Source organism: Dermochelys coriacea, chromosome 1 (assembly GCF_009764565.3).
Source record: "Dermochelys coriacea isolate rDerCor1 chromosome 1, rDerCor1.pri.v4, whole genome shotgun sequence".
In the NCBI taxonomy this organism is placed as follows: domain Eukaryota; kingdom Metazoa; phylum Chordata; order Testudines; family Dermochelyidae; genus Dermochelys; species Dermochelys coriacea.
In genome coordinates this window covers 213,750,636-213,774,788 of record NC_050068.2, presented here as the reverse complement: position 1 = coordinate 213,774,788, position 24,153 = coordinate 213,750,636, and the positions used below count along the sequence as shown (strand labels likewise).

At 46.9% G+C, this 24,153-nt stretch overlaps 1 long non-coding RNA gene across 4 annotated transcripts in view; it reads left to right on the top strand.

The window, feature by feature from the left end:
- LOC119849841 overlaps positions 1 to 21,799 on the top strand; it is a 35,704-nt gene extending 13,905 nt beyond the window's left edge. For 3 of the 4 annotated variants that reach the window (XR_005290603.2, XR_005290601.2, XR_005290605.1), the window contains exon 4: positions 18,113 to 21,712. This is a non-coding gene — a long non-coding RNA (uncharacterized LOC119849841). Of the gene's footprint in view, positions 1 to 18,112; positions 21,713 to 21,742 lie in introns of those variants that run through there. The other variant, XR_005290602.2, reaches the window with a different exon arrangement.
- Positions 21,800 to 24,153: the final 2,354 nt, after the last annotated feature.

Below are 24,153 nucleotides of genomic sequence, written 5' to 3'. Positions count from 1 at the left end.
TGTGGATGTGGATCAAGTTTTGAAGCTTGCCCCTTGAAGCTGTGACCTGGGTATCAGTACAACAGTGGTGTTGCTTAACTGCCATCTCTCATATTGCTCTTGCCTACATCCCACTGCTAGTCGCACTCATTCCTTCCTGCCTCATTGCTCACCTTCTGTCTGAAGGGAGAGGGAGGCAGCCATGTCCACTAGTCACAGAGAGCTAAGAAATGGAGAGGCAGCTGTCATTTATGTACTGCCAGACCAGCCTGTGTTGTCTCACTACCTCTCCCAATGGTTTGAATAGATATATGGATACAGAATAGAATAGGGAAGATAACTGGTCTTTTCAGAACACTCTGTGAGGGATCTGGAAGTTGAAAAAATAACCTTTGTCAGAGATGAAAGCACTGAGACTTTTCAGGGCATTTCCATTCACCTGGCAGTCTCTTGGAGGTAGGCAGGTCTTAAATTATCATAGAGTATTTCCTGGAGCCCCGGGACCTGGGGCTTCAGCCCTTTGGAGGGCACCAGGGTTGGGAGCTTCAGCCCCATGGGTTTGAAAATATTTACCGGAGCTCCTCTTTGGAGAGCTCTGGCTGAATTTAAGTCCTGGAGGTAGGTCAGGAGAGATTGCTGGTCAGCAGTATAAGATGTCCCTGAAAGATCCCATGGGATGAGCATGGACGTGGTTCCCTTTTTGTGGCAGGTAGGAAGTCATTTACCAGGGCAACAAACATTCACCGCATACCCTGATCTGAACAAGCCTGAGAGGGCATGATTCAGGATGTTGTAGGTTAAATAGGGCTCTCGGGAATACCTGTGTAACTCTCTTCTCTTCAGATTGTGTTCTTCCTGATACCTCTCTGTCATCTGATTATCCTTAATAAGGTTGCATATTTAGGCCCAATTTTGGCCTACAGAACCTCTCTTACTGCTGTTGATGCATGAGAATGAAATAACCTAGTTTCACTGTTAGAGCCAAGGCTGCATATGTGGGCAGTAAGGGAAAAACATCTTTTTATTTATTTGCAAACTTCAGTTTTGATGTGGAAATGAGTGAGACACAATTAATATGGAGCCTCATGATGCCATTTTTACCAAGTTACATTTTAGGGTAGAATCTCACTTAGATACACTCACTCAGCTCCCATCTCCCCCTCTTCCCCCATGCACCCCAATTCCACAATCTTTTCTAAGAACAAAGGACTGTGGGACAGGATAATTGGTGTGATTTTTTTTTTTTTTTGGTGAGTTGCAGACCAAAAAAGATTAAGCACTTTCAGAGTATTTACTTTCATCTGAAAACCTGTACAATAGCTTCTGTAAATGCTGAGTGATTCTTAAGTGTAAATTTGATCGCTAATACTCTTGCCTTTATTAGAATTCCAGGGCCTTCACAGACTCATAGACATTAAAGTCAGAAGGGACCATTATGATCATCTAGTCTGACCTCCTGCACAACGCAGGCCACAGAATCTCACCCACCCACCCACCCACTCCTGTAACAACCCCCTAACCTATATCTCAGCTATTGAAGTCCTCAAATCGTGGTTTAAAGACTTCGAAGTGCAGAGAGTCCTCCAGCAAGTGACCTGTGCCCCACGCTGTAGAGGAAGACGAAAAACCCCCAGAGCCTCTGCCAATCTGCCCTGGAGGAAAATTCCTTACTGACCCCAAATATGGCGATCAGCTAAACCCTGAGCATGTGGGCAAGACTCACCTGCCAGACACCCAGGAAAGAATTCTCTGTAGTAACTCAGATCCCACCCCATCTAACATCCCATCACAGGCCATTGGACATATCTACTGCTAATAGTCGAAGATCAATTAATTTCCAAAATTAGGTTATCCCATCATATCATCCCTTCCATAAACTTATCAAGCTTATTCTTGAAGCCAGATATGTCTTTTGCCCCCACTGCTTCCCGTAGAAGGCTGTACTTCACTCCTCTGATGGTTAGAAACCTTCATCTAATTTCAAGTCTAAACTTCCTGATGGCCAGTTTATATCCATTTGTTCTTGTGTCCACATTGGTACTGAGCTTAAATAATTCTTGTCCTTCCGTGGTATTTATCCCTCTGATATATTTATAGAGAGCAATCATATCTCCTCTCAGTCTTCTTTTGGTTGGCTAACAAGCTCTCTGAGTCTCCTTTCATAAGACAGGTTTTCCCTTCCTCAGATCATCCTAGTAGCCCTTCTCTGTACCTGTTCCAGTTTGAACTCATCTTTCCTAAACATGGGAGATCAGAACTGTACACAGTATTCCAGATGAGGTCTCACTAATGCCTTTTAGAATGGTACTAACACCTCCTTATCTCTACTGGAAATACCTCATCTGATGCATCCCAAGACCGCATTAGCTTTTGTAGCCTTCCCTTTAACCAGTTCCTTACCCACCTTTTAATTTTCATATTGATCCCCATCTTTTCCGATTTAGCTAATAATTCCCCATGTGGAACCGTATCAAATACCATACTGAAATCGAGGTAAATTAGATCCACTGTGTTTCCTTTGTCTAAAAAATCTGTTACCTTCTCAAAGAAGGAGATCATAGACTCATAGAATATCAGGGTTGGAAGGGACCTCAGGAGGTCATCTAGTCCAACCCCCTGCTCAAAGCAGGACCAATTTTTGCCCCAGATCCCTAACTGGCCCCCTCAAGGATTGAACTCGCCACCAATCAGATTGGTTTCACAATATCTACCTTTTGTAAAACCATGTTGTATTTTGTCCCAGTTACCATTGACCTCAATGTCCTTAACTACTTTCTCCTTCAAATTTTTTTCCAAGACCTTGCATACTGCAGATGTCAAACTAACAGGCCTGTAGTCATCCGGATTGCTATTTTTCCTTTTTTAAAAAATAGGGACTATGTTAGCAATTTTACCTCAGATGGGGTAATATCTACCTCCATATTCTCATTCCTATTTTTCGTCCTACCATTATCCCTAAGCTCCTCGTTAGCCTCATTAAAGACTGAGGCAAAGTATTTGTTTAGATATTGGGCCATGCCTAGATTATCCTTAACCTCCACTCCATCCTCAGTGTTTAGCGGTCCCACTTTTTCCTTCTTTGATTTATTTTTATTTACCCTGGGGTGGGTGTTTTGCTCACAGTTTTATGTTTATGAATCCTGCTTGCGGTGTTTTCACAAATTAATGCTGAGTTACTTCCCTCCTTTCAATAAAAGTTTATTTTTTACACTCAGACTTTGTGCTTCAGAGAGAGGGGAAGTATTGCCTCTTAGATGCACCCAGGGGGTGTGTGGATTTTTCCCAGATGGGTGGGGCTCGAGGCAGTTCTATAGTTTATTGTTAAGAAGGACCCCTGGATATTGAACCCAGCCCTTGTTGTTGCTGATTTCATCTGGCAGAAGGGTTGTTACATTATAAGGGAAAATGATAACACACCTTATAATGGAGGATATTCGGAACCTTTACTAATGGCATCACTACTAAGATACCTATGAAATATTTTTTTTAAAGTTACAAATAATAACACTTATGAAACCCGGCACACCCTCCACCTACTCCCTAATAACCACCCTGTCATTGTTAGCTCATTACATAGAATCCATGTCCTACAATAGTTTTATTTTTGTTAATGTTGTTTAAAACATTTTCCCACAATTTCCCTCACAGCTTCATGCCATTGTATTATGTGATTTTTTGCACATTTGAAATCCCTATTTATTGTCATGAAATTAGGTGCAGTGATTATTCTTTTATTTAATTTATTTATTTATATTGCCTTTGCAAATGCAAAAATCCATTTTAATAGGAAAGGGCAAGCACAAAACTTTTCAAAAAGTGGTGACAGGCCATCTATGAAACTATGTATTTTGACCATTCTTGGATGAGACAGAAGCTTATTAACTACATATAATATATATTCTATCATGAGCTTTTTGCAAGGACCCAACCCTCCAGTATCAGGGAGTGCATACACACACACACTCTTTCTTCAGACTAAGTGCTAGAGTATGCATAAAAGAGGTGTTCATTCATTCGTGTACATTGGTATCCAACATGTGCTCTGCTACCCACAATGGACATCAACAGGTGCAGGCCCTAAAGGGTACACCATAAGCGCGCTCCTAGTCTTGTCCTAATAAGGATCACTTCTCTTTTTAATATGTAGCCAAAACATTGCTGAAGTGGTGACCAGAGCTCTCTGGGCACTGTACACACAGGCACATGAGTGAATATGAGCAGTTAATGTAAAGGGCAGAGGAAATTATTTTTTCAATTCAGTCCTTGGTAAGTGCTCAGGCCCATAGGCACCGACTCCATGGGTGCTCTGGGGCTGGAGCGCCCACGGGGAAAGATTGGTGGGTACTCTGCAGCTCTCTGTTGGAAAAGGGGTCCAATAGAGGCAGGGAGGGGAAATAAGTTTTAACTGACTCCTGGTCTGTAGTCTTGTTTTTACATCTTTTGAAAAAAGATGGTCCCTCCATCAGAATGGTAGCACTGAGCTGGGGCATTGGTACAGTATTGACTCAGTACTACCATTTAGTGAATTACCAACACCAAATCCAAGGGCACCCAGTCCTCATCCAAGTGCTAACCCATCATAACCTCATCCAGTTTATAAGAGCTGACAAGAGCATAGCTAAGTGATATCACACACCTGAACATGATGTCTTAATGGACAAGGGCAGATAGATAGTGGTCTAATGCATTTGTTCTGCAAGTTAATAAACTGAGGGAAAAGCGATTTTCAGGGATTTGTCTTCGACATCGAAGGAACCCCTTCACCCTAATAAATACATATTGCTGTCTTCACTCCATTAGAATTGTGAACCTGTTGTTTCCTCACCTTCTCCGCTTCACTGTCAATCACAGCCAGACTAGCTGTCTGGGAGCTGCAGTACCTCTCACTATCACTCCAGGTTTTCTTCTTCTCAGAGAAGTAGTAGCATTTCCTCTCATGCAGAACCCAGCTGAATGGGCAGTACTCATATGGGGCATGTTCTACAAGAAAGAGATCAACAGAGTATCTCCTGGTGACATCTCTCCCTCCTATTGTTCCATCCCTTTGTTTATCCTCTTCAAAACTGTTTCTCTCTTTAGTACACCATTCTCACCTCCAGGGCAGAAATGATTATAAATAACTCTTTGTATAGCACATAGCTCATTGGGGCCCAATTTCGATTGGGCATCTGGACATTACAGTAAGATAAATAACTATGGTAAAAGGGAGTGTGACTCCAGAAGTGGTTACCTGCTTTTCTCCTCTCTTCCTCTCCACATAGGTTTTAATTTGGCCAGCATTTGGCCAGCATCACTGAAATATTTACATGTAGTTCTTTGGATGAATTTTGGGCACTGTTAGGACAGCTGAAACCTGAATGTAGGGGAAAAAATACATGGAAAATGTACTTTCCTGTCTGTATTACAGGCAGAGCACACAGAATATCTATAAATAAGGCTGCAAATCTCTTCATACTAATGGGTTATTTTGAGATGCTTATAACTGTCACTTTTATTTCGGGGGATGAAAATATGTACATTTCTTCTTAGCCTGGGATCACTTTTACCTTTCTTATTTTGAAAGTTTCAGGAAAAGTGTTTCAGCTTCTTTCAAAATGAAGAGAATGATAAAAATACACTTTCCCCATTATATTTATTTTAAAGTGAGACCTTTTTAGAGCAGCTCATATACCTCAGCATGAGGCACTAGGAACCTGAAAGAAAATTTAGGATATTCCCTAGAGAAAAAATGTGCTTTGAATGAGACAGGAATTGTCTCATATGTGATAAAGTAATTAGAGACTCAGGCATTGGCACCCTGACAGCAGGATTGTCTGGCTATGTAGACTCCCTCCTCAGGCCCTTCGTTACCAGCACTCCCAGCTATCTTCGAGACACCACTGACTTCCTGAGGAAACTACAGTGCATTGGTGATCTTCCTAAAAACACCATCCTAGCCACTATGGATGTAGAAGCCCTCTACACCAACATTCCACACAAAGATGGACTACAAGCCGTCAGGAACAGTATCCCCGATAATGTCACAGCTAACCTGGTGGCTGAACTTTGTGACTTTGTCCTCACCCATAACTATTTCACATTTGGTGACAATGTATACCTTCAAATCAGCGGCACCGCGATGGGTACCCGCATGGCCCCACAGTATGCCAACATTTTTATGGCTGACTTAGAACAACGCTTCCTCAGCTCTCGTCCCCTAATGCCCCTACTCTACTTGCGCTACATTGATGACATCTTCATCTAGACCCATGGAAAAGAAGCTCTTGAGGAATTCCACCATGATTTCAACAATTTCCATCCCACCATCAACCTCAGCCTGGACCAGTCCACACAAGATATCCACTTCCTGGACACAATGGTGCTAATAAGCGATGGTCACATAAACACCACCCTATATCGGAAACCTACTGACCGCTATTCCTACCTACATGCCTCTAGCTTTCATCCAGATCATACCACTCGATCCATTGTCTACAGCCAAGCTCTACGATATAACCGCATTTGCTCCAACCCCTCAGACAGAGACAAACACCTACAAGATCTCTATCATGCATTCCTACAACTACAATACCCACCTGCTGAAGTGAAGAAACAGATTGACAGAGCCAGAAGAGTACCCAGAAGTCACCTACTACAGGACAGGCCCAACAAAGAAAACAACAGAACGCCACTAGCCATCACCTTCAGCCCCCAACTAAAACCTCTCCAACGCATCATCAAGGATCTACAACCTATCCTGAAGGACGACCCATCACTCTCACAGATCTTGGGAGACAGGCCAGTCCTTGCTTACAGACAGCCCCCCAATCTGAAGCAAATATTCACCAGCAACCACACACCACACAACAGAACCACTAACCCAGGAACCTATCCTTGCAACAAAGCCCGTTGCCAACTCTGTCCACATATCTATTCAGGGGATACCATCATAGGGCCTAATCACATCAGCCACACTATCAGAGGCTCGTTCACCTGCGCATCTACCAATGTGATATATGCCATCATGTGCCAGCAATGCCCCTCTGCCATGTACATTGGCCAAACTGGATAGTCTCTACGTAAAAGAATGAATGGACACAAATCAGACGTCAAGAATTATAACATTCAAAAACCAGTTGGAGAACACTTCAATCTCTCTGGTCACTCGATCACAGACCTAAGAGTGGCTATCCTTCAACAAAAAAGCTTCAAAAACAGACTCCAATGAGAGACTGCTGAATTGGAATTAATTTGCAAACTGGATACAATTAACTTAGGCTCGAATAGAGACTGGGAATGGATGAGTCATTACACAAAGTAAAACTATTTCTCCCCCCCCACCCCACCCCCCACTGTTCCTCTGATATTCTTGTTAACTGCTGGAATTAGCCTACCTTGCTTGTCACCATGAAAGGTTTTCCTCCTTTCCCCCCCGCTGCTGCTGGTGATGGCTTATCTTAAGTGATCACTCTCCTTACAGTATGTATGATAAACCCATTGTTTCATGTTCTCTGTGTGTGTATATAAATCTCTCCTCTGTTTTTTCCACCAAATGCATCCGATGAAGTGAGCTGTAGCTCACGGAAGCTTATGCTCTAATAAATTTGTTAGTCTCTAAGGTGCCACAAGTACTCCTTTTCTTTTTGCGAATACAGACTAACACGGCTGCTACTCTAAAACCTAGAGACTTATCATAAAACATACATACAAAGAGGCAGAGTTAAGACTAACCTTCTTTTAATGTAAATTTTCTGTTTTTTCCCCAAAAGAAAAATACTAAAACCAAACACATTCCATCATGTGGTAGTAATACACCCTGAATGAAACAGGAGTTCAGGGGAGAAAAACAGAACAGTCATGATTATTAAAGACTATCATCATGTCTACACACCAGGGGGCAGAATTAAAGTAGTGAAAGCAACCTTAAGCATATTCAGCTTTTGGGTGTTTTGGATTGCCATCTTAATGTTCTTTTACATGTCTTCCCCCTGTTGAATCTGTTGCACACAAATGGCTAAATTCAAAGTTGGTGCTGCATTGAATTTACAGTTTTGAATTTACAGTAGGACTCAGAAGAAGTGGCAAACCATCTAGAGATGTGTGTAACGTAACAGTTCATGTAGGGGACTAGCATGGAGACTAACCCAGCTTGGTAAGGACTCACTGCTATACCCAGAGTCTTTTTATGCAGCTTTATTATCCAAATGTAACTCCGAATTTGATATTCCTGCGTGTTAGCCTAGAACTTGACAGTACTGCAAGTCAGCCATTTTGTGTGTTCAGCCACTGCTAGCTGAAACCCAAACATCAAAAAGCTAGGAATAATTTTTAGGACCCTGAGAGGTAAGGCTGTGCAGCTGTATGTTTGCAGTTCTGCTAATCAGAATGGGAAGAAGGAACAAGGAGTTAATGTACTGTGAAAATAGAGGGAATGTTTGGACAGCCAACCTCAGTTTTAAGTGCTTCTGACACCTCTGACATGTAAGTTTTATTGTTGCTATGACTAGAACTGCTTTGATGATAAGAAATAGTGAGTAGTTTGCTAAAATTAGGGAGTACTTGTGGCACCTTAGAGACTAAAAATTTATTTGACCATAAGCTTTCGTGAGCTACAGTTCACGTCATCGGTTGCATGCAGTGGAAAATACAGTGAAGAGCCCATGGAGGAGCAGAGGTGAGGCTAGGGGTAGCTGTGGGTAAAGAACTGGTTCAGGGCTGGGGGCAGGATATTTATAGCAGATACGGGTGCGACAGCACTTGAAGCTGAGGCCAAAATCATCTTACCCAATACATTGGGGAAAGTGGGTAACGCTACTGGTTGCCACACACTGGGGTAGGGGGGCATTCAATTAGTGAAAAGACACCAATATTGCATGAGAATCTTTTTTTTTTTTAAACTCCTGATTTTTTGAGTCAATCTCATGATTCGGAAGGATCCAACTCTTGATTTCTGATCTCTTGTGGTTGGCAGTACTGCATGACGAAAGGCACCAACTCACTGATTTTCCCTTATTCAAAACTGCCACTATCTTTTGTTATTGTCAATGGGTCTGAAACCAGCAAGATGCTGCCATCAACCTACAGTTTGTCAGTATGTGGCAGTGAGGATGCCCTTATTAAAGTTGGCTTCTGCTCTCCACTGTTCTGAGTGAGTCTGAGGCCCACAGCAACATGACTCCCCTGCATGACTCAGAGGGCTGGAGAGGAACCAGGAACTGTGAGGAGCAGCAGAGACCCTGTGAAAGGAGGATGGGAAGAGTGTGGGGAGCAGGCACTGGGGGGGCAGGAGGCAGAAGTAGGGGTTGCAGGGAAATGGGATTCAGGGGAATGTGAGGGGCAGGAGGGAAGGAAAGGGGTCTGGAACCAGGGAAGCCAGGAGAGGAATAAAGACAGACAAGTTGGGGGGTGGAGTTAGGGAAGGATATAAGTTTAAAGTTCTTTAATATCTATATCTGGAACTCTTCAACCCTAAAAAGTAATGTAAGTTCTATGTACAAGTGTGAACCATGATTAGGTTGGTGGGTCACAAACTATTTACCAGCCAGCCCTTCTTCTATCAAAGGACTCAAACTAGGAGGGAAGACAGTCCAGTCGAGTCAGTAGTAGGAAATGGATGGCAATTTTCCAATCTCCTAGGAGAGTCGGCATCTGCGCAGCCAGTGGGAGGTGTCCATTTTGTGTGCACTAAATGTTGACTTTTCAAACTGAAATTCTCACACACACATTGGTAGAGGAGTAGAGGGGAGTTTAAAAGTCAGGTGACAGACTAAAACCGGGAGGTGAGTTTTTTTAAATGTTATAATTTGGGGGGGCCAAATCTCATGACTTTTGCTCTCTTGAGGCTGGCAGCCCTGGGATTGCTGTGGAGCTGGAACTGCATCTTTCACTTCAGTGGGTTCACTCAGCACCAGGAGGAGGAGGAGGATGGATTCCCTTGAGGAGCTGGTCTGGTGTTTGGCTGCTTTGAGGCTTTTGAGGGCCAAGCAGTGGGAATGGGGATGGAAATGGAGGAGAGTTTTGGGGAGACATTTTATCAGTAACTGCAGTTTTTCTAGGGTGAACTCTGCATATTTTCAGTCTGGACAGATGCCTTGTGGTGCTGCAGGATCACTGGAGCCTTCTGCAAGGAGTTCCCAGTTGGATCCAATATGGCAGAGCATCCAGAATCTGGAGTTCAGGCATTGCACTCCTATCCTATCCTGGCCTTCCCAGCTGCTTTGGGGAGGGACATTCCCCTTTCCAATGCTTTGTTTGTAGATCTTTTCCACCAGATGCCAAAAAAGAAAGGAAGAACCACTTACAAGACCTTCTCTTGAAAAATGCTTTAGCAGCTAAATCCTCTGCTGTAAGGCCCTCTTCAGGGGTCAAGATAATAATTCCAGAACCTCAGTGACACCAGCCTCTGGATCTGGAACAAGGAAATGGACTGAGGTGAATTCTTCTTCAATGTTGGTACCATAAGAGCAGAAGGTTCTGTTGGTCTTGAAGGAGGGCTCCTCAGTGCAGGGAACGAGCCTGATTCCCACTCTGGTAACATACGGATCCATGCCTCCATTGCTGATGGTGCTTCCGGAATGGAGGGAACAGACTTGGTCTCCTTTGTCAGGCTTGACAAAGCCCTGGCTGGGATGATTTAGTTGGGGATTAGGTCCTGCTTTGAGCAGGGAGTTAGACTATATGACCTTCTGAGGTCCTTTCCAACCCTGATATTCTATGATTCTATGATTCTACAAGACCAGAGATTGCAATGGATCTGACAGGGCAATTCACTCCAGTTTATCATCAGTTTTCACAACGGCTCCCTCCTACTCTAAATGAGAGCAAAGAGCAGAAGGATCCATTTCAGAGCTCATCACTGGATCATTCTTTCCCCATGGACAAGAACAGGGAACACAACATCATTCTTAGATGGTGTGATGGGGTGTCTACTCCACATAAGGCCTGATTAGGGGAAAAGGACCAATTAACTCTGTGACAGGCTGGACTTGGAGGAGAGTCAGGGCTGATAAGGCCTAATGGTTGATGAAGCCCAATTGGAGGAGGAGTTGGAATAGGCAAAAAGAGGGGAAGTTGGTGGTAAGAGAGGACTACAGGGAGGAACTCTGCAGTCATTCTCTAGAGAAGAGGGGAGTTGGCAACAGACCAGGAGGAGTTCTAGCAGGGAATAAGTCCTACCTGAAAGGGGGTTCCAAAGAGGATGAATCTAGACTGTTCTCAGTGGTAGCAGATGACAGAACAAGGAGTAATGGTCTCAAGTTGCAGTGGGGGAGGTTTAGGTTGGATATTAGAAAAAACTTTTTCACTAGGAGGGTGGTGAAACACTGGAATGCGTTACCTAGGGAGGTGGTGGAATCTCCTTCCTTAGAAGTTTTTAAGGTCAGACTTGATAAAGCCCTGGCTGGGATGATTTTGTTGGGAATTGGTCCTGCTTTGAGCAGGGGGTTGGACTAGATGACCTCCTGAGGTCCCTTCCTACCATGATATTCTATGATTCTATGAAAAGAAAAGGAGCACTTGAGGCACCTTAGAGTCTAAAAAATTTATTTGAGCATAAACTTTTGTGAGCTACAGCTCCCTTCATTGGATGCGTTCAGTGGAAAATACAGTGGGGAGATTTATATACAAAGAGCACATGAAACAATGGGTGTTACCATACACACTGTAACCAGAGTGATCACTTAAGATGAGCTAGTACCAGCAGGAGAGTGGGGGCGGGGACTTTTGTAGTGATAATCAAGGTGGGCCATTTCCAGCAGTTGACCAGAACGTCTGAGGAACAGTGGGGGGCTGGGGGGTGGAATAAACATGGGGAAATAGTTTTACTTTGTGTAATGACCCATCCACTCCCAGTCTCTATTATAGACTAAATTAATTGTATCCAGTTTCAAATTAATTCCAATTCAGCAGTCTCTCGTTGGGGTCTGTTTTTGAATTTTTTTTGTTGAAAAATTGCCACTTTTAGGTCTGTAACTGAGTGACCAAAGAGATTGAAGTGTTCTCCAATTGGTTTTTGAATGTTATAATCCCTGACATCTGATTTGTGTCCATTTATTCTTTTACGTCGAGACTGTCCAGTTTGACCAATGTACATGGCAGAGGGGCATTGCTGGCACATGATGGCATATATCATATTGGTAGATGTGCAGGTGAATGAGCCTCTGATAGTGTGGCTGATGTGATTAGGCCCTATGATGGTGTCCCCTGAATAGATATGTGGACAGAGTTGGCAACGGGCTTTGTTGCAAGGATAGATTCCTGGGTTAGTGGTTCTGTTGTGTGGTGTGTGGTTGCTGGTGAGTATTTGCTTCAGGTTGGGGCGCTGTCTGTAAGCAAGGACTGGCCTGTCTCCCAAGATCTGTGAGAATGATGGGTCGTTCTTCAGGTTAGGTTGTAGTTGCAAGGATAGATTCCTGGGTTAGTGGTTCTGTTGTGTGGTGTGTGGTTGCTGGTGAGTATTTGCTTCAGGTTGGGGCGCTGTCTGTAAGCAAGGACTGGCCTGTCTCCCAAGATCTGTGAGAATGATGGGTCGTTCTTCAGGTTAGGTTGTAGATCCTTGATGATGCGTTGGAAAGGTTTTAGTTGGGGCTGAAGGTGATAGCTAGTGGCATTCTGTTATTTTCTTTGTTGGGCCTGTCCTGTAGTAGGTGACTTCTGGGTACTCTTCTAGCTCTGTCAATCTGTTTCTTCACTTCAGCAGGTGGGTATTGTAGTTGTAAGAATGCTTGATACAGATCTTGTAGGTGTTTGTCTCTGTCTGTGGTGTTGGAGGAAATGCGGCTGTATCACCAGCAACCACACACCACACAACAGAACCACTAACCCAGGAACCTATCCTTGCAACAAAGCCCGTTGCCAACTGTGTCCACATTGTTTAAATTTAGAACAAGAAATACAATAAAGAATAGGTTTCAGAGTAGCAGCCGTGTTAGTCTATATCAGCAAAAAGAGCAGGAGTACTTGTGGTACCTTAGAGACTAACAAATTTATTTGAGCATAAGCTTTCGTGGGCTACAGCCCACTGGTTAGAGCAGAGCCTAAGAGTCAGGACTTTTGGATTCTATTGCTGGGTCTGCTGCTGACTCATTGTATGGCTTTGGTTTTACCATCAATTAAATTAGTTTGGTAACATTAGCCCTCCCCTCCCCTGAGTAAAGTGCTTTGATCTCCTCTGATGGACCACCTCACTGTTCTTATGGCAACCTCTTGGGAACACACACCCCATTCTCATCCCCCACCTAGAAACATTGACACCACTTGGGAAACTAAACACAACTCTCTGGGCTGACTGTCCTGGCCATTTGCAGGAAGTAAAGATTCTGGTGCACATTTACAGGAGTTGGGAGTTCCTCCCAGATTGCTGGCTAAGCCGCAGGTCTGGGAATCCCATTTCATCCCCTGGGCATTCGCCCTAGGATCCCAGGATGCTTTTGCATTCCCTGCTGCATCAAACTCCTGCTGCATCCCAGGCCAGTGCTGTGGGAGAGATCCCTTTATGTTCCTGATGCCCAGTAGTTACTGGGAACCATGGAGATCCAGGGCCTGGACCTCATCTTCAGGGACTGAAGGAGAAGGGTATGTAGGTGATTGGGTCACAAATGCCTGATGTAGTATGAGGAAGCGAGAATTTGGAATGTCACCCATATTCTGGGTATTGACAGCTCCCAGGAGCCTCAGGTGGCATGTTGTCCCCACCCAACACCTGGCATTTGGCCATGATGGACTGAAAACTGCGCAATATATTCTAACGCAGGTGTAAAGGCAGGTCCCAGATGGGCTGGAACCAGGCCTGGTGTTGTAGTGCAAATAGAAGGCTTGGGGAATTTTTGGCACAGACAAGTGAGTTTTGGGATCTCAGTATTTCTCTGAAATTTATACAAAGTATTCCACCACATAACGTTGTGTTTTTCATTTCATATCAACAGGAAAGGCCCATAGCTTGAGGCCAGGCATGAAGATGCAACTAGGAGACCTGAACTGGCAGTACCTCGGGTGGAGGAGAAGTAATGAGCTGGGCTAATCTAGTCATCCTTGTTTGTGTGCTGACTGGGTTCCTCCTTTTCCCACTTCTCGGGGTTCCTGCTGTGTGTGATTTCTCTGTCTGTAGTGGTTTCTCCTGCCTGCTACTAGAGCTGCGTGAGCCTCTTCCTAATCCACCTAGGAACTAGGCCAGAAGACATGGAAAAGAAAGGGGAATCTTGGATCTATTGAGGGGAAGGAGTACCAGCCTGAGTCTTACTCTCCTGGCTTCTTAAGGGGCTAAGTGGTGCTGGTAATTTTATCCCCCCCAGTGCATATGCAGTGTGCCTTCCAGGACATAAAGAGATTTGTGGGTTTGGATTGAAATCCTCTGGGGAAAAATGGGTACCTTCCTTTCGTAACTTGTTCTTTGAGAAGTGTTGCTCATGTGCATTCTATGCTAGGTATGTGTCTGTCCACATGAACAGCTGCTGGTAATTTTTCCCTTAGTGGTATACATAGGGCCAGCTATGGCACCCTCTGGAGCCCCGCAGCCATGTGCAGGTATATGGGGTGCCACTGGCCCCATGCCCTCTCAGTTCCTTTTTGCCGTCAACTCCAATAGTGGGGACGGAGGGCAGGTCATGGAAATGACATGAGCAACACATCTTGAAGAACAACAGTTACGAAAGATAAGTGGCCGTTTTTTCTCCGAGTGCTTGCTCATGTCAATTCCTTGTTAGGTGACTCAGAAGCTGTATCCCTGAAGGTGGGCTTGGAGTTCATGGTCGTGCTGCTTGCAACACTGCTCTGCTGAAGCTGACATTGTCCCTGGCCTGGTGGATGATAGTGTAGTGGGATGTTCAGGTATGAATCCAAGACCAGATGGAAACTCTGGAGATATCTTGAATTGGTACTTGTGCAAGGAAGGTCACTGAAGAAACCTTCGCTTTGGTTGAATGGGCAGTCACAATAGCCAGATTTGTTTGTAGCAGAACTTGATGCAGGCTAATATCCATGAGGAGATCTATGACGGGATCCCCGGGGTGCAGCCTGGGAATGTGGGACTGCTGTGCCCCCTGAACTCTCTCCAGCCTGGGCTGTCTCTCACAATGGCTTGCTAGTGACCAGCAGCAAACCCCTCCAGGCGCTGTTATCACTCAGCACGACTGCATGTGGAGCCCCACACCCAGCTAGATTGCATGAATGCTCCCAGAGTCACTCATGAATCACACAGAGAAAGGCACCAGAGCCAAATCCTCCCAGCACTGTGCCTCAGGAAAATACCATCTTGCACTGCTCGAGACGAGCAGTGCAAATTTATTAATTGGTTCACCACTCCATCAATGGAAAGTGGATATACACCAGCCTTTGCAAACCTGAGCAGTTTTGCCACCCACTTCATGCAAACTCACTGATAATGATAAACAGTTAAACAAATGTATTGACTACAAAAGATAGATTTTAAGTGATTATAAGCAATAGGTAAAAAGTCAGAGTTAGTTACCAAAATAAAATAATATAATATAATATAATATAATATAATATAATATAAGCACACAGTCTAAACTCTCAACCCTATTAGACTGGGCAACATCTAGATTAAGTAGTTTTTCTCACCCCCCTGGATATTGCAGTTCATAGTGTGCAGATTTCACCCTTGAAATCTTGAAACTTGGGCCAGTCTCCTCTGTTGGAGTCTTAAATCTTCTCAATGTCCTTGTTGCTTGCAGCATAGGTGCGGGCAGGAGAAAGGGCAAGTCTGGGGCCCCTGTGTTCTGTTTTATACCCTCGGTCCCATGTGCTTGGAGAACACAAGTCCAGGCATGTCTGGTGGGCATTGCTGAGTCCCCAGGAAAGGCTGAGCAATTCCCCTGGTGTGGCCTCATGCAGGTGAGTCATTGAATTGTAGCTCCCTTGTTGGACAATGGCTGTTGGTGGTTGTTTGACACCCTGCCTGGGCGTTGGTTACTTTCCTTGCTGTTGTTTCTGAGGAGCTAATATTTGACTGATTCTCCAACTTGCAGCATATTTTAGTGACAACCATACAACACAATCTCATAACTTCATATGCACTAAAGATAAACATATTTAGAAAGAGCATTAACTTTCAGTTGATGATAACCTTTTCCCTGACACCTCACATGGCATGCTTTATATGCAATATCATAATTATATACAGATGAGGAACATGGGAGTTACAAGACACTCTCCCAAGGTACAGAATGTTACAAAATCCTCTGAGAGGAAACCAGCAGGCCTTTCTTCCTGTCTGCCACTGCAACGAAGAGCTAAGTCAACTTAGGTAGGGTTTAGTCCTCTCAGAGTATAACGCTAAGGCCCATCTAACTTCTAAAGAGTGCAACCTGCACTCCTCGTTAGACCTGGGGGGCTTCGGAAAGAAGACCAGGAGGAAGATGTCCTAATTATAGTGGAACTGCGAACCACCTTTGGTAAGAAGGCTGGATGGAGGCACAGTTGGACCTTATCCTTATAGAAAACTATGTAAGGATCAATGCTTTGATCTCAGAGACCCATTGGGCCAAAGTGATCATGACGAAGAAGGCGACCTTCCATGAGAGGAGCAGCGGGGAGCAGGGTGCCAATATCTCAAAGGGGGACCTGTGAGCCAAGAGAGAATCAGATTTAAGACCCAAGAAGGGATCGGGTTGCGGACCTGAGGGTAGAGCCTCTCGAAGCCTTTCAGGAACCTGAGCATCATTTTGTGAGAGAAGACCGATCTGCCCTGAATCAGAGGATGAAAGGCTGAGATAGCTGAGATAACTGATATAGCTGCCAAAGTTTGGGTGGAGCAGATGGCCCTGGTTCTGCAAGAATAAGTCCAGCCAATGCGGGAGTTCCAGTGGAGCTGCTATGGAGAGATCCACAATCATGCCGAACCAATGCTGCCACCATGATGATTCTCACCTTGTCTCTCTTGACATTCAAGAGGCCCTTGTGCACCAGGAATATCAGTGAGAAAGCGTATAGAAGTGCCCCCATCCATGGGAGCAGGAAGGCATCAGACAGGGAGCCTCTTGGAAATCCGCAAATTGAGCAAAACCGCTGACACTTCTTGTTCGGTCTGGACGCAAACAGGTCCACCTGGGAAGTCCCCCATCTTTGGAAGATTTTGTTGACCACTTCTGAGTGAAGTGACCGCTTGTGGTGAGATCAGAAGGACCTGTTGAAGAGATTCGCCAGCAAATTCTGGGCTCCCAGGAGGTGCGATGCCTCTACCTGAATGGCATGCCACACAGAGAAGTCCCACGACCTGAGAGCCTCTTGGAACAGGGCAGGTGATTGGACTCCACCCTGCTTGTTGATGTAAAACATGGTGGTGGTGTTCATCAAGTTTCGCACCATTGAGCCCTTTAGGTAAGGAAGGAATGGTTGGCAGGCTAGATGTATTGCCCTGAGCTCTCTGAAACATAAGCACTTTTATCAGAGGCCTGATATGAGGCTTGAGGCCTGAACTAAAGTAGTGGTCAAAACTTGCTAATATAAAGCAAAGTGAAGTTGTGAGCAAGAGGCAGGCCCTGCTCACAGAATCTGGCAAGAACAGGGCTGATATTGCAGAAACACACATTCCTAAGCAGTGGTAGGGATAAGAATATATGCCCAAACACATTCCAGAAAGGTGGTACCAGAACACCTTGGTATTAAACACATTCCCCAAAGATAACAGGAACACACCCATAAAGATAAGGTCAGGGTGACAACATGATGGATAGAGACGTTTTGATCAAACCAACATGTACAAAGCAATGGGTGGCACCCGAATACATCAGAGGGTGGAACCTACATATATCAGAGAGGCACTTCATAACTTGTTTGTATCAATGTATAAAGATGTATCTCAGAGAGAGTGTCTTTGGCTGGCCAAGAGGAGAATGGAAAGTCTCGCCATTAACTGAGCTAGCCCATTGCAATGGGCATACATGTGTTAGCGTACCTGTAACCATTGAGCCAGGACATTAGGATCATGCTTTATTGACAATAAATCTGACCAAGTTCCTTCCCTATGAACCAAATCTGTGGATTTAATGGGCAGTTTAATTGAGGTCTGCTATGTCCGCTATTTGCGCAGAGCTGGGACTGCACACTAAATGAACACACATGCAGCCATCATTGACCACACGCCTATGAACTCTATTCTCTGAACTGGGGTCAGAGTAGATTTCTGTTTGTTTATCAGCAGGCCCAGCTCTTGACATGTGGCTCAGACTGTCGAGGATATGTTCGACTTAGGCTTGAGACCTGGCCCTGATAAGCCCCTTGTCGAGGTAAGGATAGATTTGGACACCTCAGCATCTCAGGTAAGCTGCTACCACTGCCATCTACTTTGTGAATACTCTCAGAGCTGGTGAGAGGCTGAAGAGTAGGGCCATGAATTGATAATGGCTCTGGCCTACTATAAATTGGCGGAATCTCCTGGGTCTGCAGAAAATAGAAATATGGAAGTAGGCATCTTTCAAGTCGAGGGCGGCGTACCAGTGTCTTGGATCCAGAGAGGGGATAATGGAGGCCAAGAGACCATGCGGAACTTCAATTTTTTGAGATGCTTGTTGAAGTGATGCAGGTCTAAGATGGGCCTGAGTCCCCCTTTGGTCTCCGGTATTGAGAAATATTGGGAGTAGACCCCTTTCCTTTTTGGCTCTAGAGCAGAGGTGGGGAACCTCTGGCCCACAGGCTGGAGCCGGCCCGCTGCTTAATTTAATCCAGCCCATGGCAAGTATCTGCGCAGCTGGCTGGAAGCCCCGAGCTTTAGCACTGCCCCCCTCCCCCCACAGCTCCCGGTCGGAGGGGCGATCAGGGAAGCTCCACATGCTGCTCCCGCGCCCAGCATCAGCTCCACAGTTCCAACTGGCTGGGAACTGTGGCCAATTGGAGCTGTGGGGGCAGTGACTGCAGGCACGGGCACGCACCATGCAGAGCCCCCTGGCCTCCCCTCTGCCTAGGGGCCAGACAAGCCTGCTGCTTCTGGGAGCGGTGTGGAGCTAGGGCAGGCAGGGAGGGAGCCTGCCTTAGTCCCGCTGTGCCACTGATCAGGAGCCACGGCAGGTAAGTGTCACCTGGACAGAGTCCGCACCTCGAACCCCCTGCCCCATGTCTGAACTCCCTGCTGCATCCTAACTCTTTCCCAGACCCTGCATCCCTACCTGCACCCTAACCCCCAGCTGAGCCCCCTCCAAAACCCAAACTCCATCCCAGAGCCCACACCCCTATCCACACCCCAACCCCCTGCCCCAATTCTAACCCCCCTATACCCTAACTCCCTCCCATAGCCCTCTCCCCGACCTGCACCCAAACCCCCTGCCCCAGTTCGTAACCTCCCTCCCACACCCTAAATCCTTCTCCGACCCCAGTTGAGCCTTGTGCGAGAGCCCTGAGACTGGAGCCATGAACTGTGCCGCATGGAGATGGCCGATGCCATCGACTGAGCTGCAGAATCGGCTGTGTCCAACGTCGCTTGCAGAGAGGCCCTGGCCACTGCCTCTCAGGCGCTGCAGCTGGTTCTGCCACCACCACTGGTGCTGACTGCACTGAGGTCGCCAGGGTTTTGGTACCGGGGTCCAGTTCTGAGTTGGTCTCCGGAGATGGCCATGTCGAAGCCAGGGCCTGTCTTTGAGAAACTACCAAGGATGCCTGTTGGGAATATGGTCCTGGCACGGGAAGGAACCCCCAAGGGTTCCAATACTGCCATTGGGGTGGCCAGGGTGGAGCTGTTGTTTGCTGGTGGCTATGGTGGACCGGAGAGCAATGCCACACTGGGGAGCGGTGATGTGGGGCCAGTGACTAGTGTCTCAGTGCCAGAGATGCATGGCGTGGTGCTGGAGATTGGTGCTGAGACGGTGGAGTCCGGGAGAACAGCGAATGACGCCACAGTGATGGGGAGCGTTGAGCTGGCGACTGGTGCCGCAATGGCGATCTGCGCTGTAGCAGAGACCAAGTAGACAGCCTCATTGAGGGTTTCCCTTTAGAGGGGACTGCCCTCAAGGACTCTCCCTGAGTCTGGCCCTGGTCTGGAAGTGTGGGCGGCATGGGGAGAGACATCAAGTCCCTTGCAGGTTGACAGGCCTCTCATGTCGCGAGGGCCAGGAGATGCAATAGGCCCTGACTGCTCCCGGAAGTCGGTGGCAGGTCGTGCACTGGGCTCGGCACCCTAGGCTGCGTCTCCGCCACCAATTGAGGTTCCGTGGATGACGAGCAGCCTGGCATGGGTCTCAGCTTGTTCTGGGACTCCCATGTAGCTGTCTGTGGTATTGGAGAGTGCCCCCTATCCAACCGCAACTTCTTGTGCCTCTTCTTGGGAGTGGGTGAAGGGGAGTGGCACCGAAGGGCCTGGTGCCGGTGGAGCACTCCGCACTCAGTCTGATGTGCTCAGTGCCGAGTCGGAGCGGCATGATTCCAATACAGGGCGTAGGGTAACCCCCAATAGCAGGGCTTTCACCCAAATGTCCCTGTCCTTGAGAGTGCACGGTCTGAAACTTTTACAGATCCTGCACTTCTCTTCAACATATGCCTCCCCAAGGCACTTAAGACAGCTCTTGTGTGGGTTACGAGCAGACATAGGTTTATGACAGGCAGCATACAGCTTAAATCCAGGGACCAGGGCATGCTAACTAACTAACTATTCACTACTTCAACTATTTACAAGAAAAAACTCAGAGAAATTAAGAACAGTGAACCACTAAGGAGCTTGGGAGAGTAAGGTGAGAAGGAACTGAGAGGGCCCAGGGCCGGCAACGCCCAATGTATAAGGGGACTGTTGACCTCTTACTAAAACTCAGTGGGGGGTGTTTTGAAAACAGCAGAAAATCAGCCCAGGGAACAGGTCAGTGCTGGGAGCAGAGCTGCAACAACAAAAGCCGGAGAAGCAACCCAGAGAGCAGACCTGTGCTGGGAGGAGAGGAGGAGAACTGCAGGAACCAGAGCCAAAGGAGCCAGAAAAAGCAGCCCAGGGAGCTGGAGGTAGAGCAGCAGCAACAGCAGTGTTGAGGCAGAGTGGAGCTGGGGCTGGAGTAGTCCAGAGCCGGGTGCGATGAGCAGCATGGGAGAGCGAGAGGGACCCTGGACAGCAGGCCCAGCACAGAGAGACACCTCCAGCCAAGAGGCCCTGCAGGCCAGAGTTGGAGGGGGATCATAACCCCGACGGGGCAGGGGCGATGCTGGGAAGAAGGGTCCTGCCACCTAGAGCCTCAAAGTGTGTGGCCCCGCCAGAGCAAGTGTCCAACCCACAGCATCCCTGCAGCACAGCCAGGGTCTGAGAAGGAGGCCTGGGACGTGTGAGGAACAGACCGAACTTCCCTTACTTTCCAGAGACGCTGGTCGTGATGTCCCCGTGCCACAGAGCGGGGTGATATATTTTCCTTTAACCTTTCCCACTTTTCCCTTATTTTTTTAAATCGATTGCTGTTTAATAAATTGTATTTGCTTTGAACTATATGTAATGATCAGTGGGTCAGGAAAGTGCCCAGTGTGGAGAGAGCACCTGGGAGTGGGGACACCCTAGCCCCTGCCCTTAGTGACCACGACAAGGTTGGGGGGTCGAGGCCCCCAGCATCCTGTATCCAGCCTTCTTGGGGTTACGAGGACTCTGCCACACAGGAGAGGTGAAGGGGAGCCCTTGAGGTCATCAGCAGAGGCGACCATGCAGAGTACATCAGCAGAGTTGACCATGATGGAGTCCCAGAATCGCTAAAGAGCTCCAGCATAGATCGAACGGTAGGTACGGGATCTGATCACTGTATGGGGAGAGGAATCCGTGCTATCAGAACTACGTTCCAGTTTTTGAAATGCCAAAACATTTGTCAAAATCTCCCAGGGCATGAAGGACAGAGGCCATAACAGGGACCCGAAGCAGTGCCAGGTGAAATTTAAGGAGCTGAGGTAAGCCTACTAGAAAATCAGAGAGGCAAATGGCCATTCCGGATCAGAGCCCAAAACATGCCGCTGCTATGATGAGCTGCATGCCATTTTAGGGGGTTCAACCACCACTAACCCAACCATGTTGTTTGACACCTTCAATGGAGAGGGAGGCAACACGGAAGCAGGTTTTGGGGACGAGGAAGATGATGATGATGAGGTTGTAGATAGCTCACAGCAAGCAAGCAGAGAAACCGGTTTTCCCAACAGCCAAGAACTGTTTCTCACCCTGGACCTGGAGCCAGTACCCCCTGAACCCACCCAAGGCTTCCTCCCAGACCCGCCAGGTGGAGAGGGACCTTTGGTGAGTTTACCTTTTAAAATAGTATACATGGTTTCAAAGCAAGCATGTTTAATGATTAATTTGCCCTGGCATTCACAGCTCTCCTGGATGTACTCCCAAAGCCTTTGCAAAAGGTTTCTGGGGAGGGCAGCCTTATTCTGTCCACCATGGTAGGACACTTTACCACTCCAGGCCAGTAGCACGTACTCGGGAATCATTGTAGAACAAATCATTGCAGTGTATGTTTGCTGGCGTTCAAACAACATCCGTTCTTTATCTCTCAGTGTTATCCTCAGGAGAGTGATATCATTCATGTTCACATGGTTAAAATAGGGTGCTTTTCTTAAGAGGACATTCAGAGGTGTCCTTTCCCACTGGGCTGTTTGCCTGTGGCTGAACAGAAATGTTCCCTGCTGTTAGCCACGGGGAGGGTGGAGGTGCTAGCTACGCGCTGGGGGGAGGCAAAATGCGACCTTGGAACGAAAGCATATGTGCTATGTATGTAATGTTAACAGGAAGGTTTACCGTGAAATTGTTCTATAAAATGTGTCTTTTCAAATACCACTGTCCCTTTTTTTTTTTCTCCACCAGCTGCATGTGTTTCAAGGATCACAGGATCTTCTCTTTCCCAGAGGCTAGTGAAGATTAGAAGGAAAAAAAAACCCACTCGTGATGAAGTGTTCTCTGAGCTCATGCTGTCCTCCCACACTGGCAGAGAACAGATGAATGCATGGAGGCAGACAATGTCAGAGTGCAGGAAAGCACAAAATGACTGGGAGGAGAGGTGGTGGGCTGAAGAGAGGGCTGAAGATGAATGGTGGCGGCAGCGTGATGGGAGGAGGTAAAATTCAATGCTGAGGCTGCTGGAGGATCAAACTAATATGCTCCAGCATATGGTTGAGCTGCAGGAAAGGCAGCTAGAGCACAGACTGCCACTACAGCCCCTGTGTAACCAACCGCCCTCCTCCCCAAGTTCCATAGCCTCCTCACCCAGACGCCCAAGAATGCAGTGGGGAGGCCTCCAGCCACTCCACCCCAGACGATTGCCCAAGCAACAGAGGGCTGGCATTCAATAAGTTTTAAACTTTTAAACTTTTAAATTGCTGAGTGGCCTTGTCCTTCCCTCCTCCACCAACCCTCCCGCTGCTTCTCTCCTCCACCACCCCTGCAGGGCTACCTTGGCAGTTATCCCCCTATTTGTGTGATGAATTAATAAAGAATGCATGAATGTGAAGCAACAATGACTTTATTGTTTCTGCAAGCAGTGATCCGGGGGGGGGGGGGTGGTTAGCTTACAGGGAAGTAGAGTGAACCAAGAGGCGGTTCGGCGGGGGGGGTCATCAAGAAGAAACAAACAGAACTTTCACACCGTAGCCTGGCCAGTCATGAAACTGGTTTTCAAAGCTCTGATGTGCACCGCACCCTCCTGTGCTCTTCTAACTGCCCTGGTGTCTGGCTGCGCATAACCAGTGGCCGGGCAATTTGCCTCAACCTCCCACCCTACCATAAAGGTCTTCCCCCTTAGACTCATAGATATTGTGGAGTACACAGCAAGCAGTAATAACAGTGGGAATATTGGTTTCGCTGAGGTCTAAGCGAGTCAGTAAACTGCGCCAGCGCGCTTTTAAACGTCCAAATGCACATTCTACCACCATTCTGCACTTGCTCAGCCTGTAGCTGAAGACCTCCTGACTACTGTCCAGGCTGCCTGTATATGGCTTCATGATCCATGGCATTAAGGGATAGGCTGGGTCCCCAAGGATAACTATAGGCATTTCAACATCCAGAACGGTTATTTTCTGGTCTGGGCAGAAAGTCCCTTCTTGCAGCTTTTGAAGCAGACCAGAGTTCCTGAAGATACGAGCGTCGTGTACCTTTCCCGGCCACCCCACATTGATGTTAGTGAAACGTCCCTTGTGATCCACCAGTGCTTGCAGGACTATTGAAAAGTACCCCTTGTGGTTTATGTACTCGCTGGCTTGGTGCTCCGGTGCCAAGATAGGGATATGGGTTCCGTCTATGGCTCC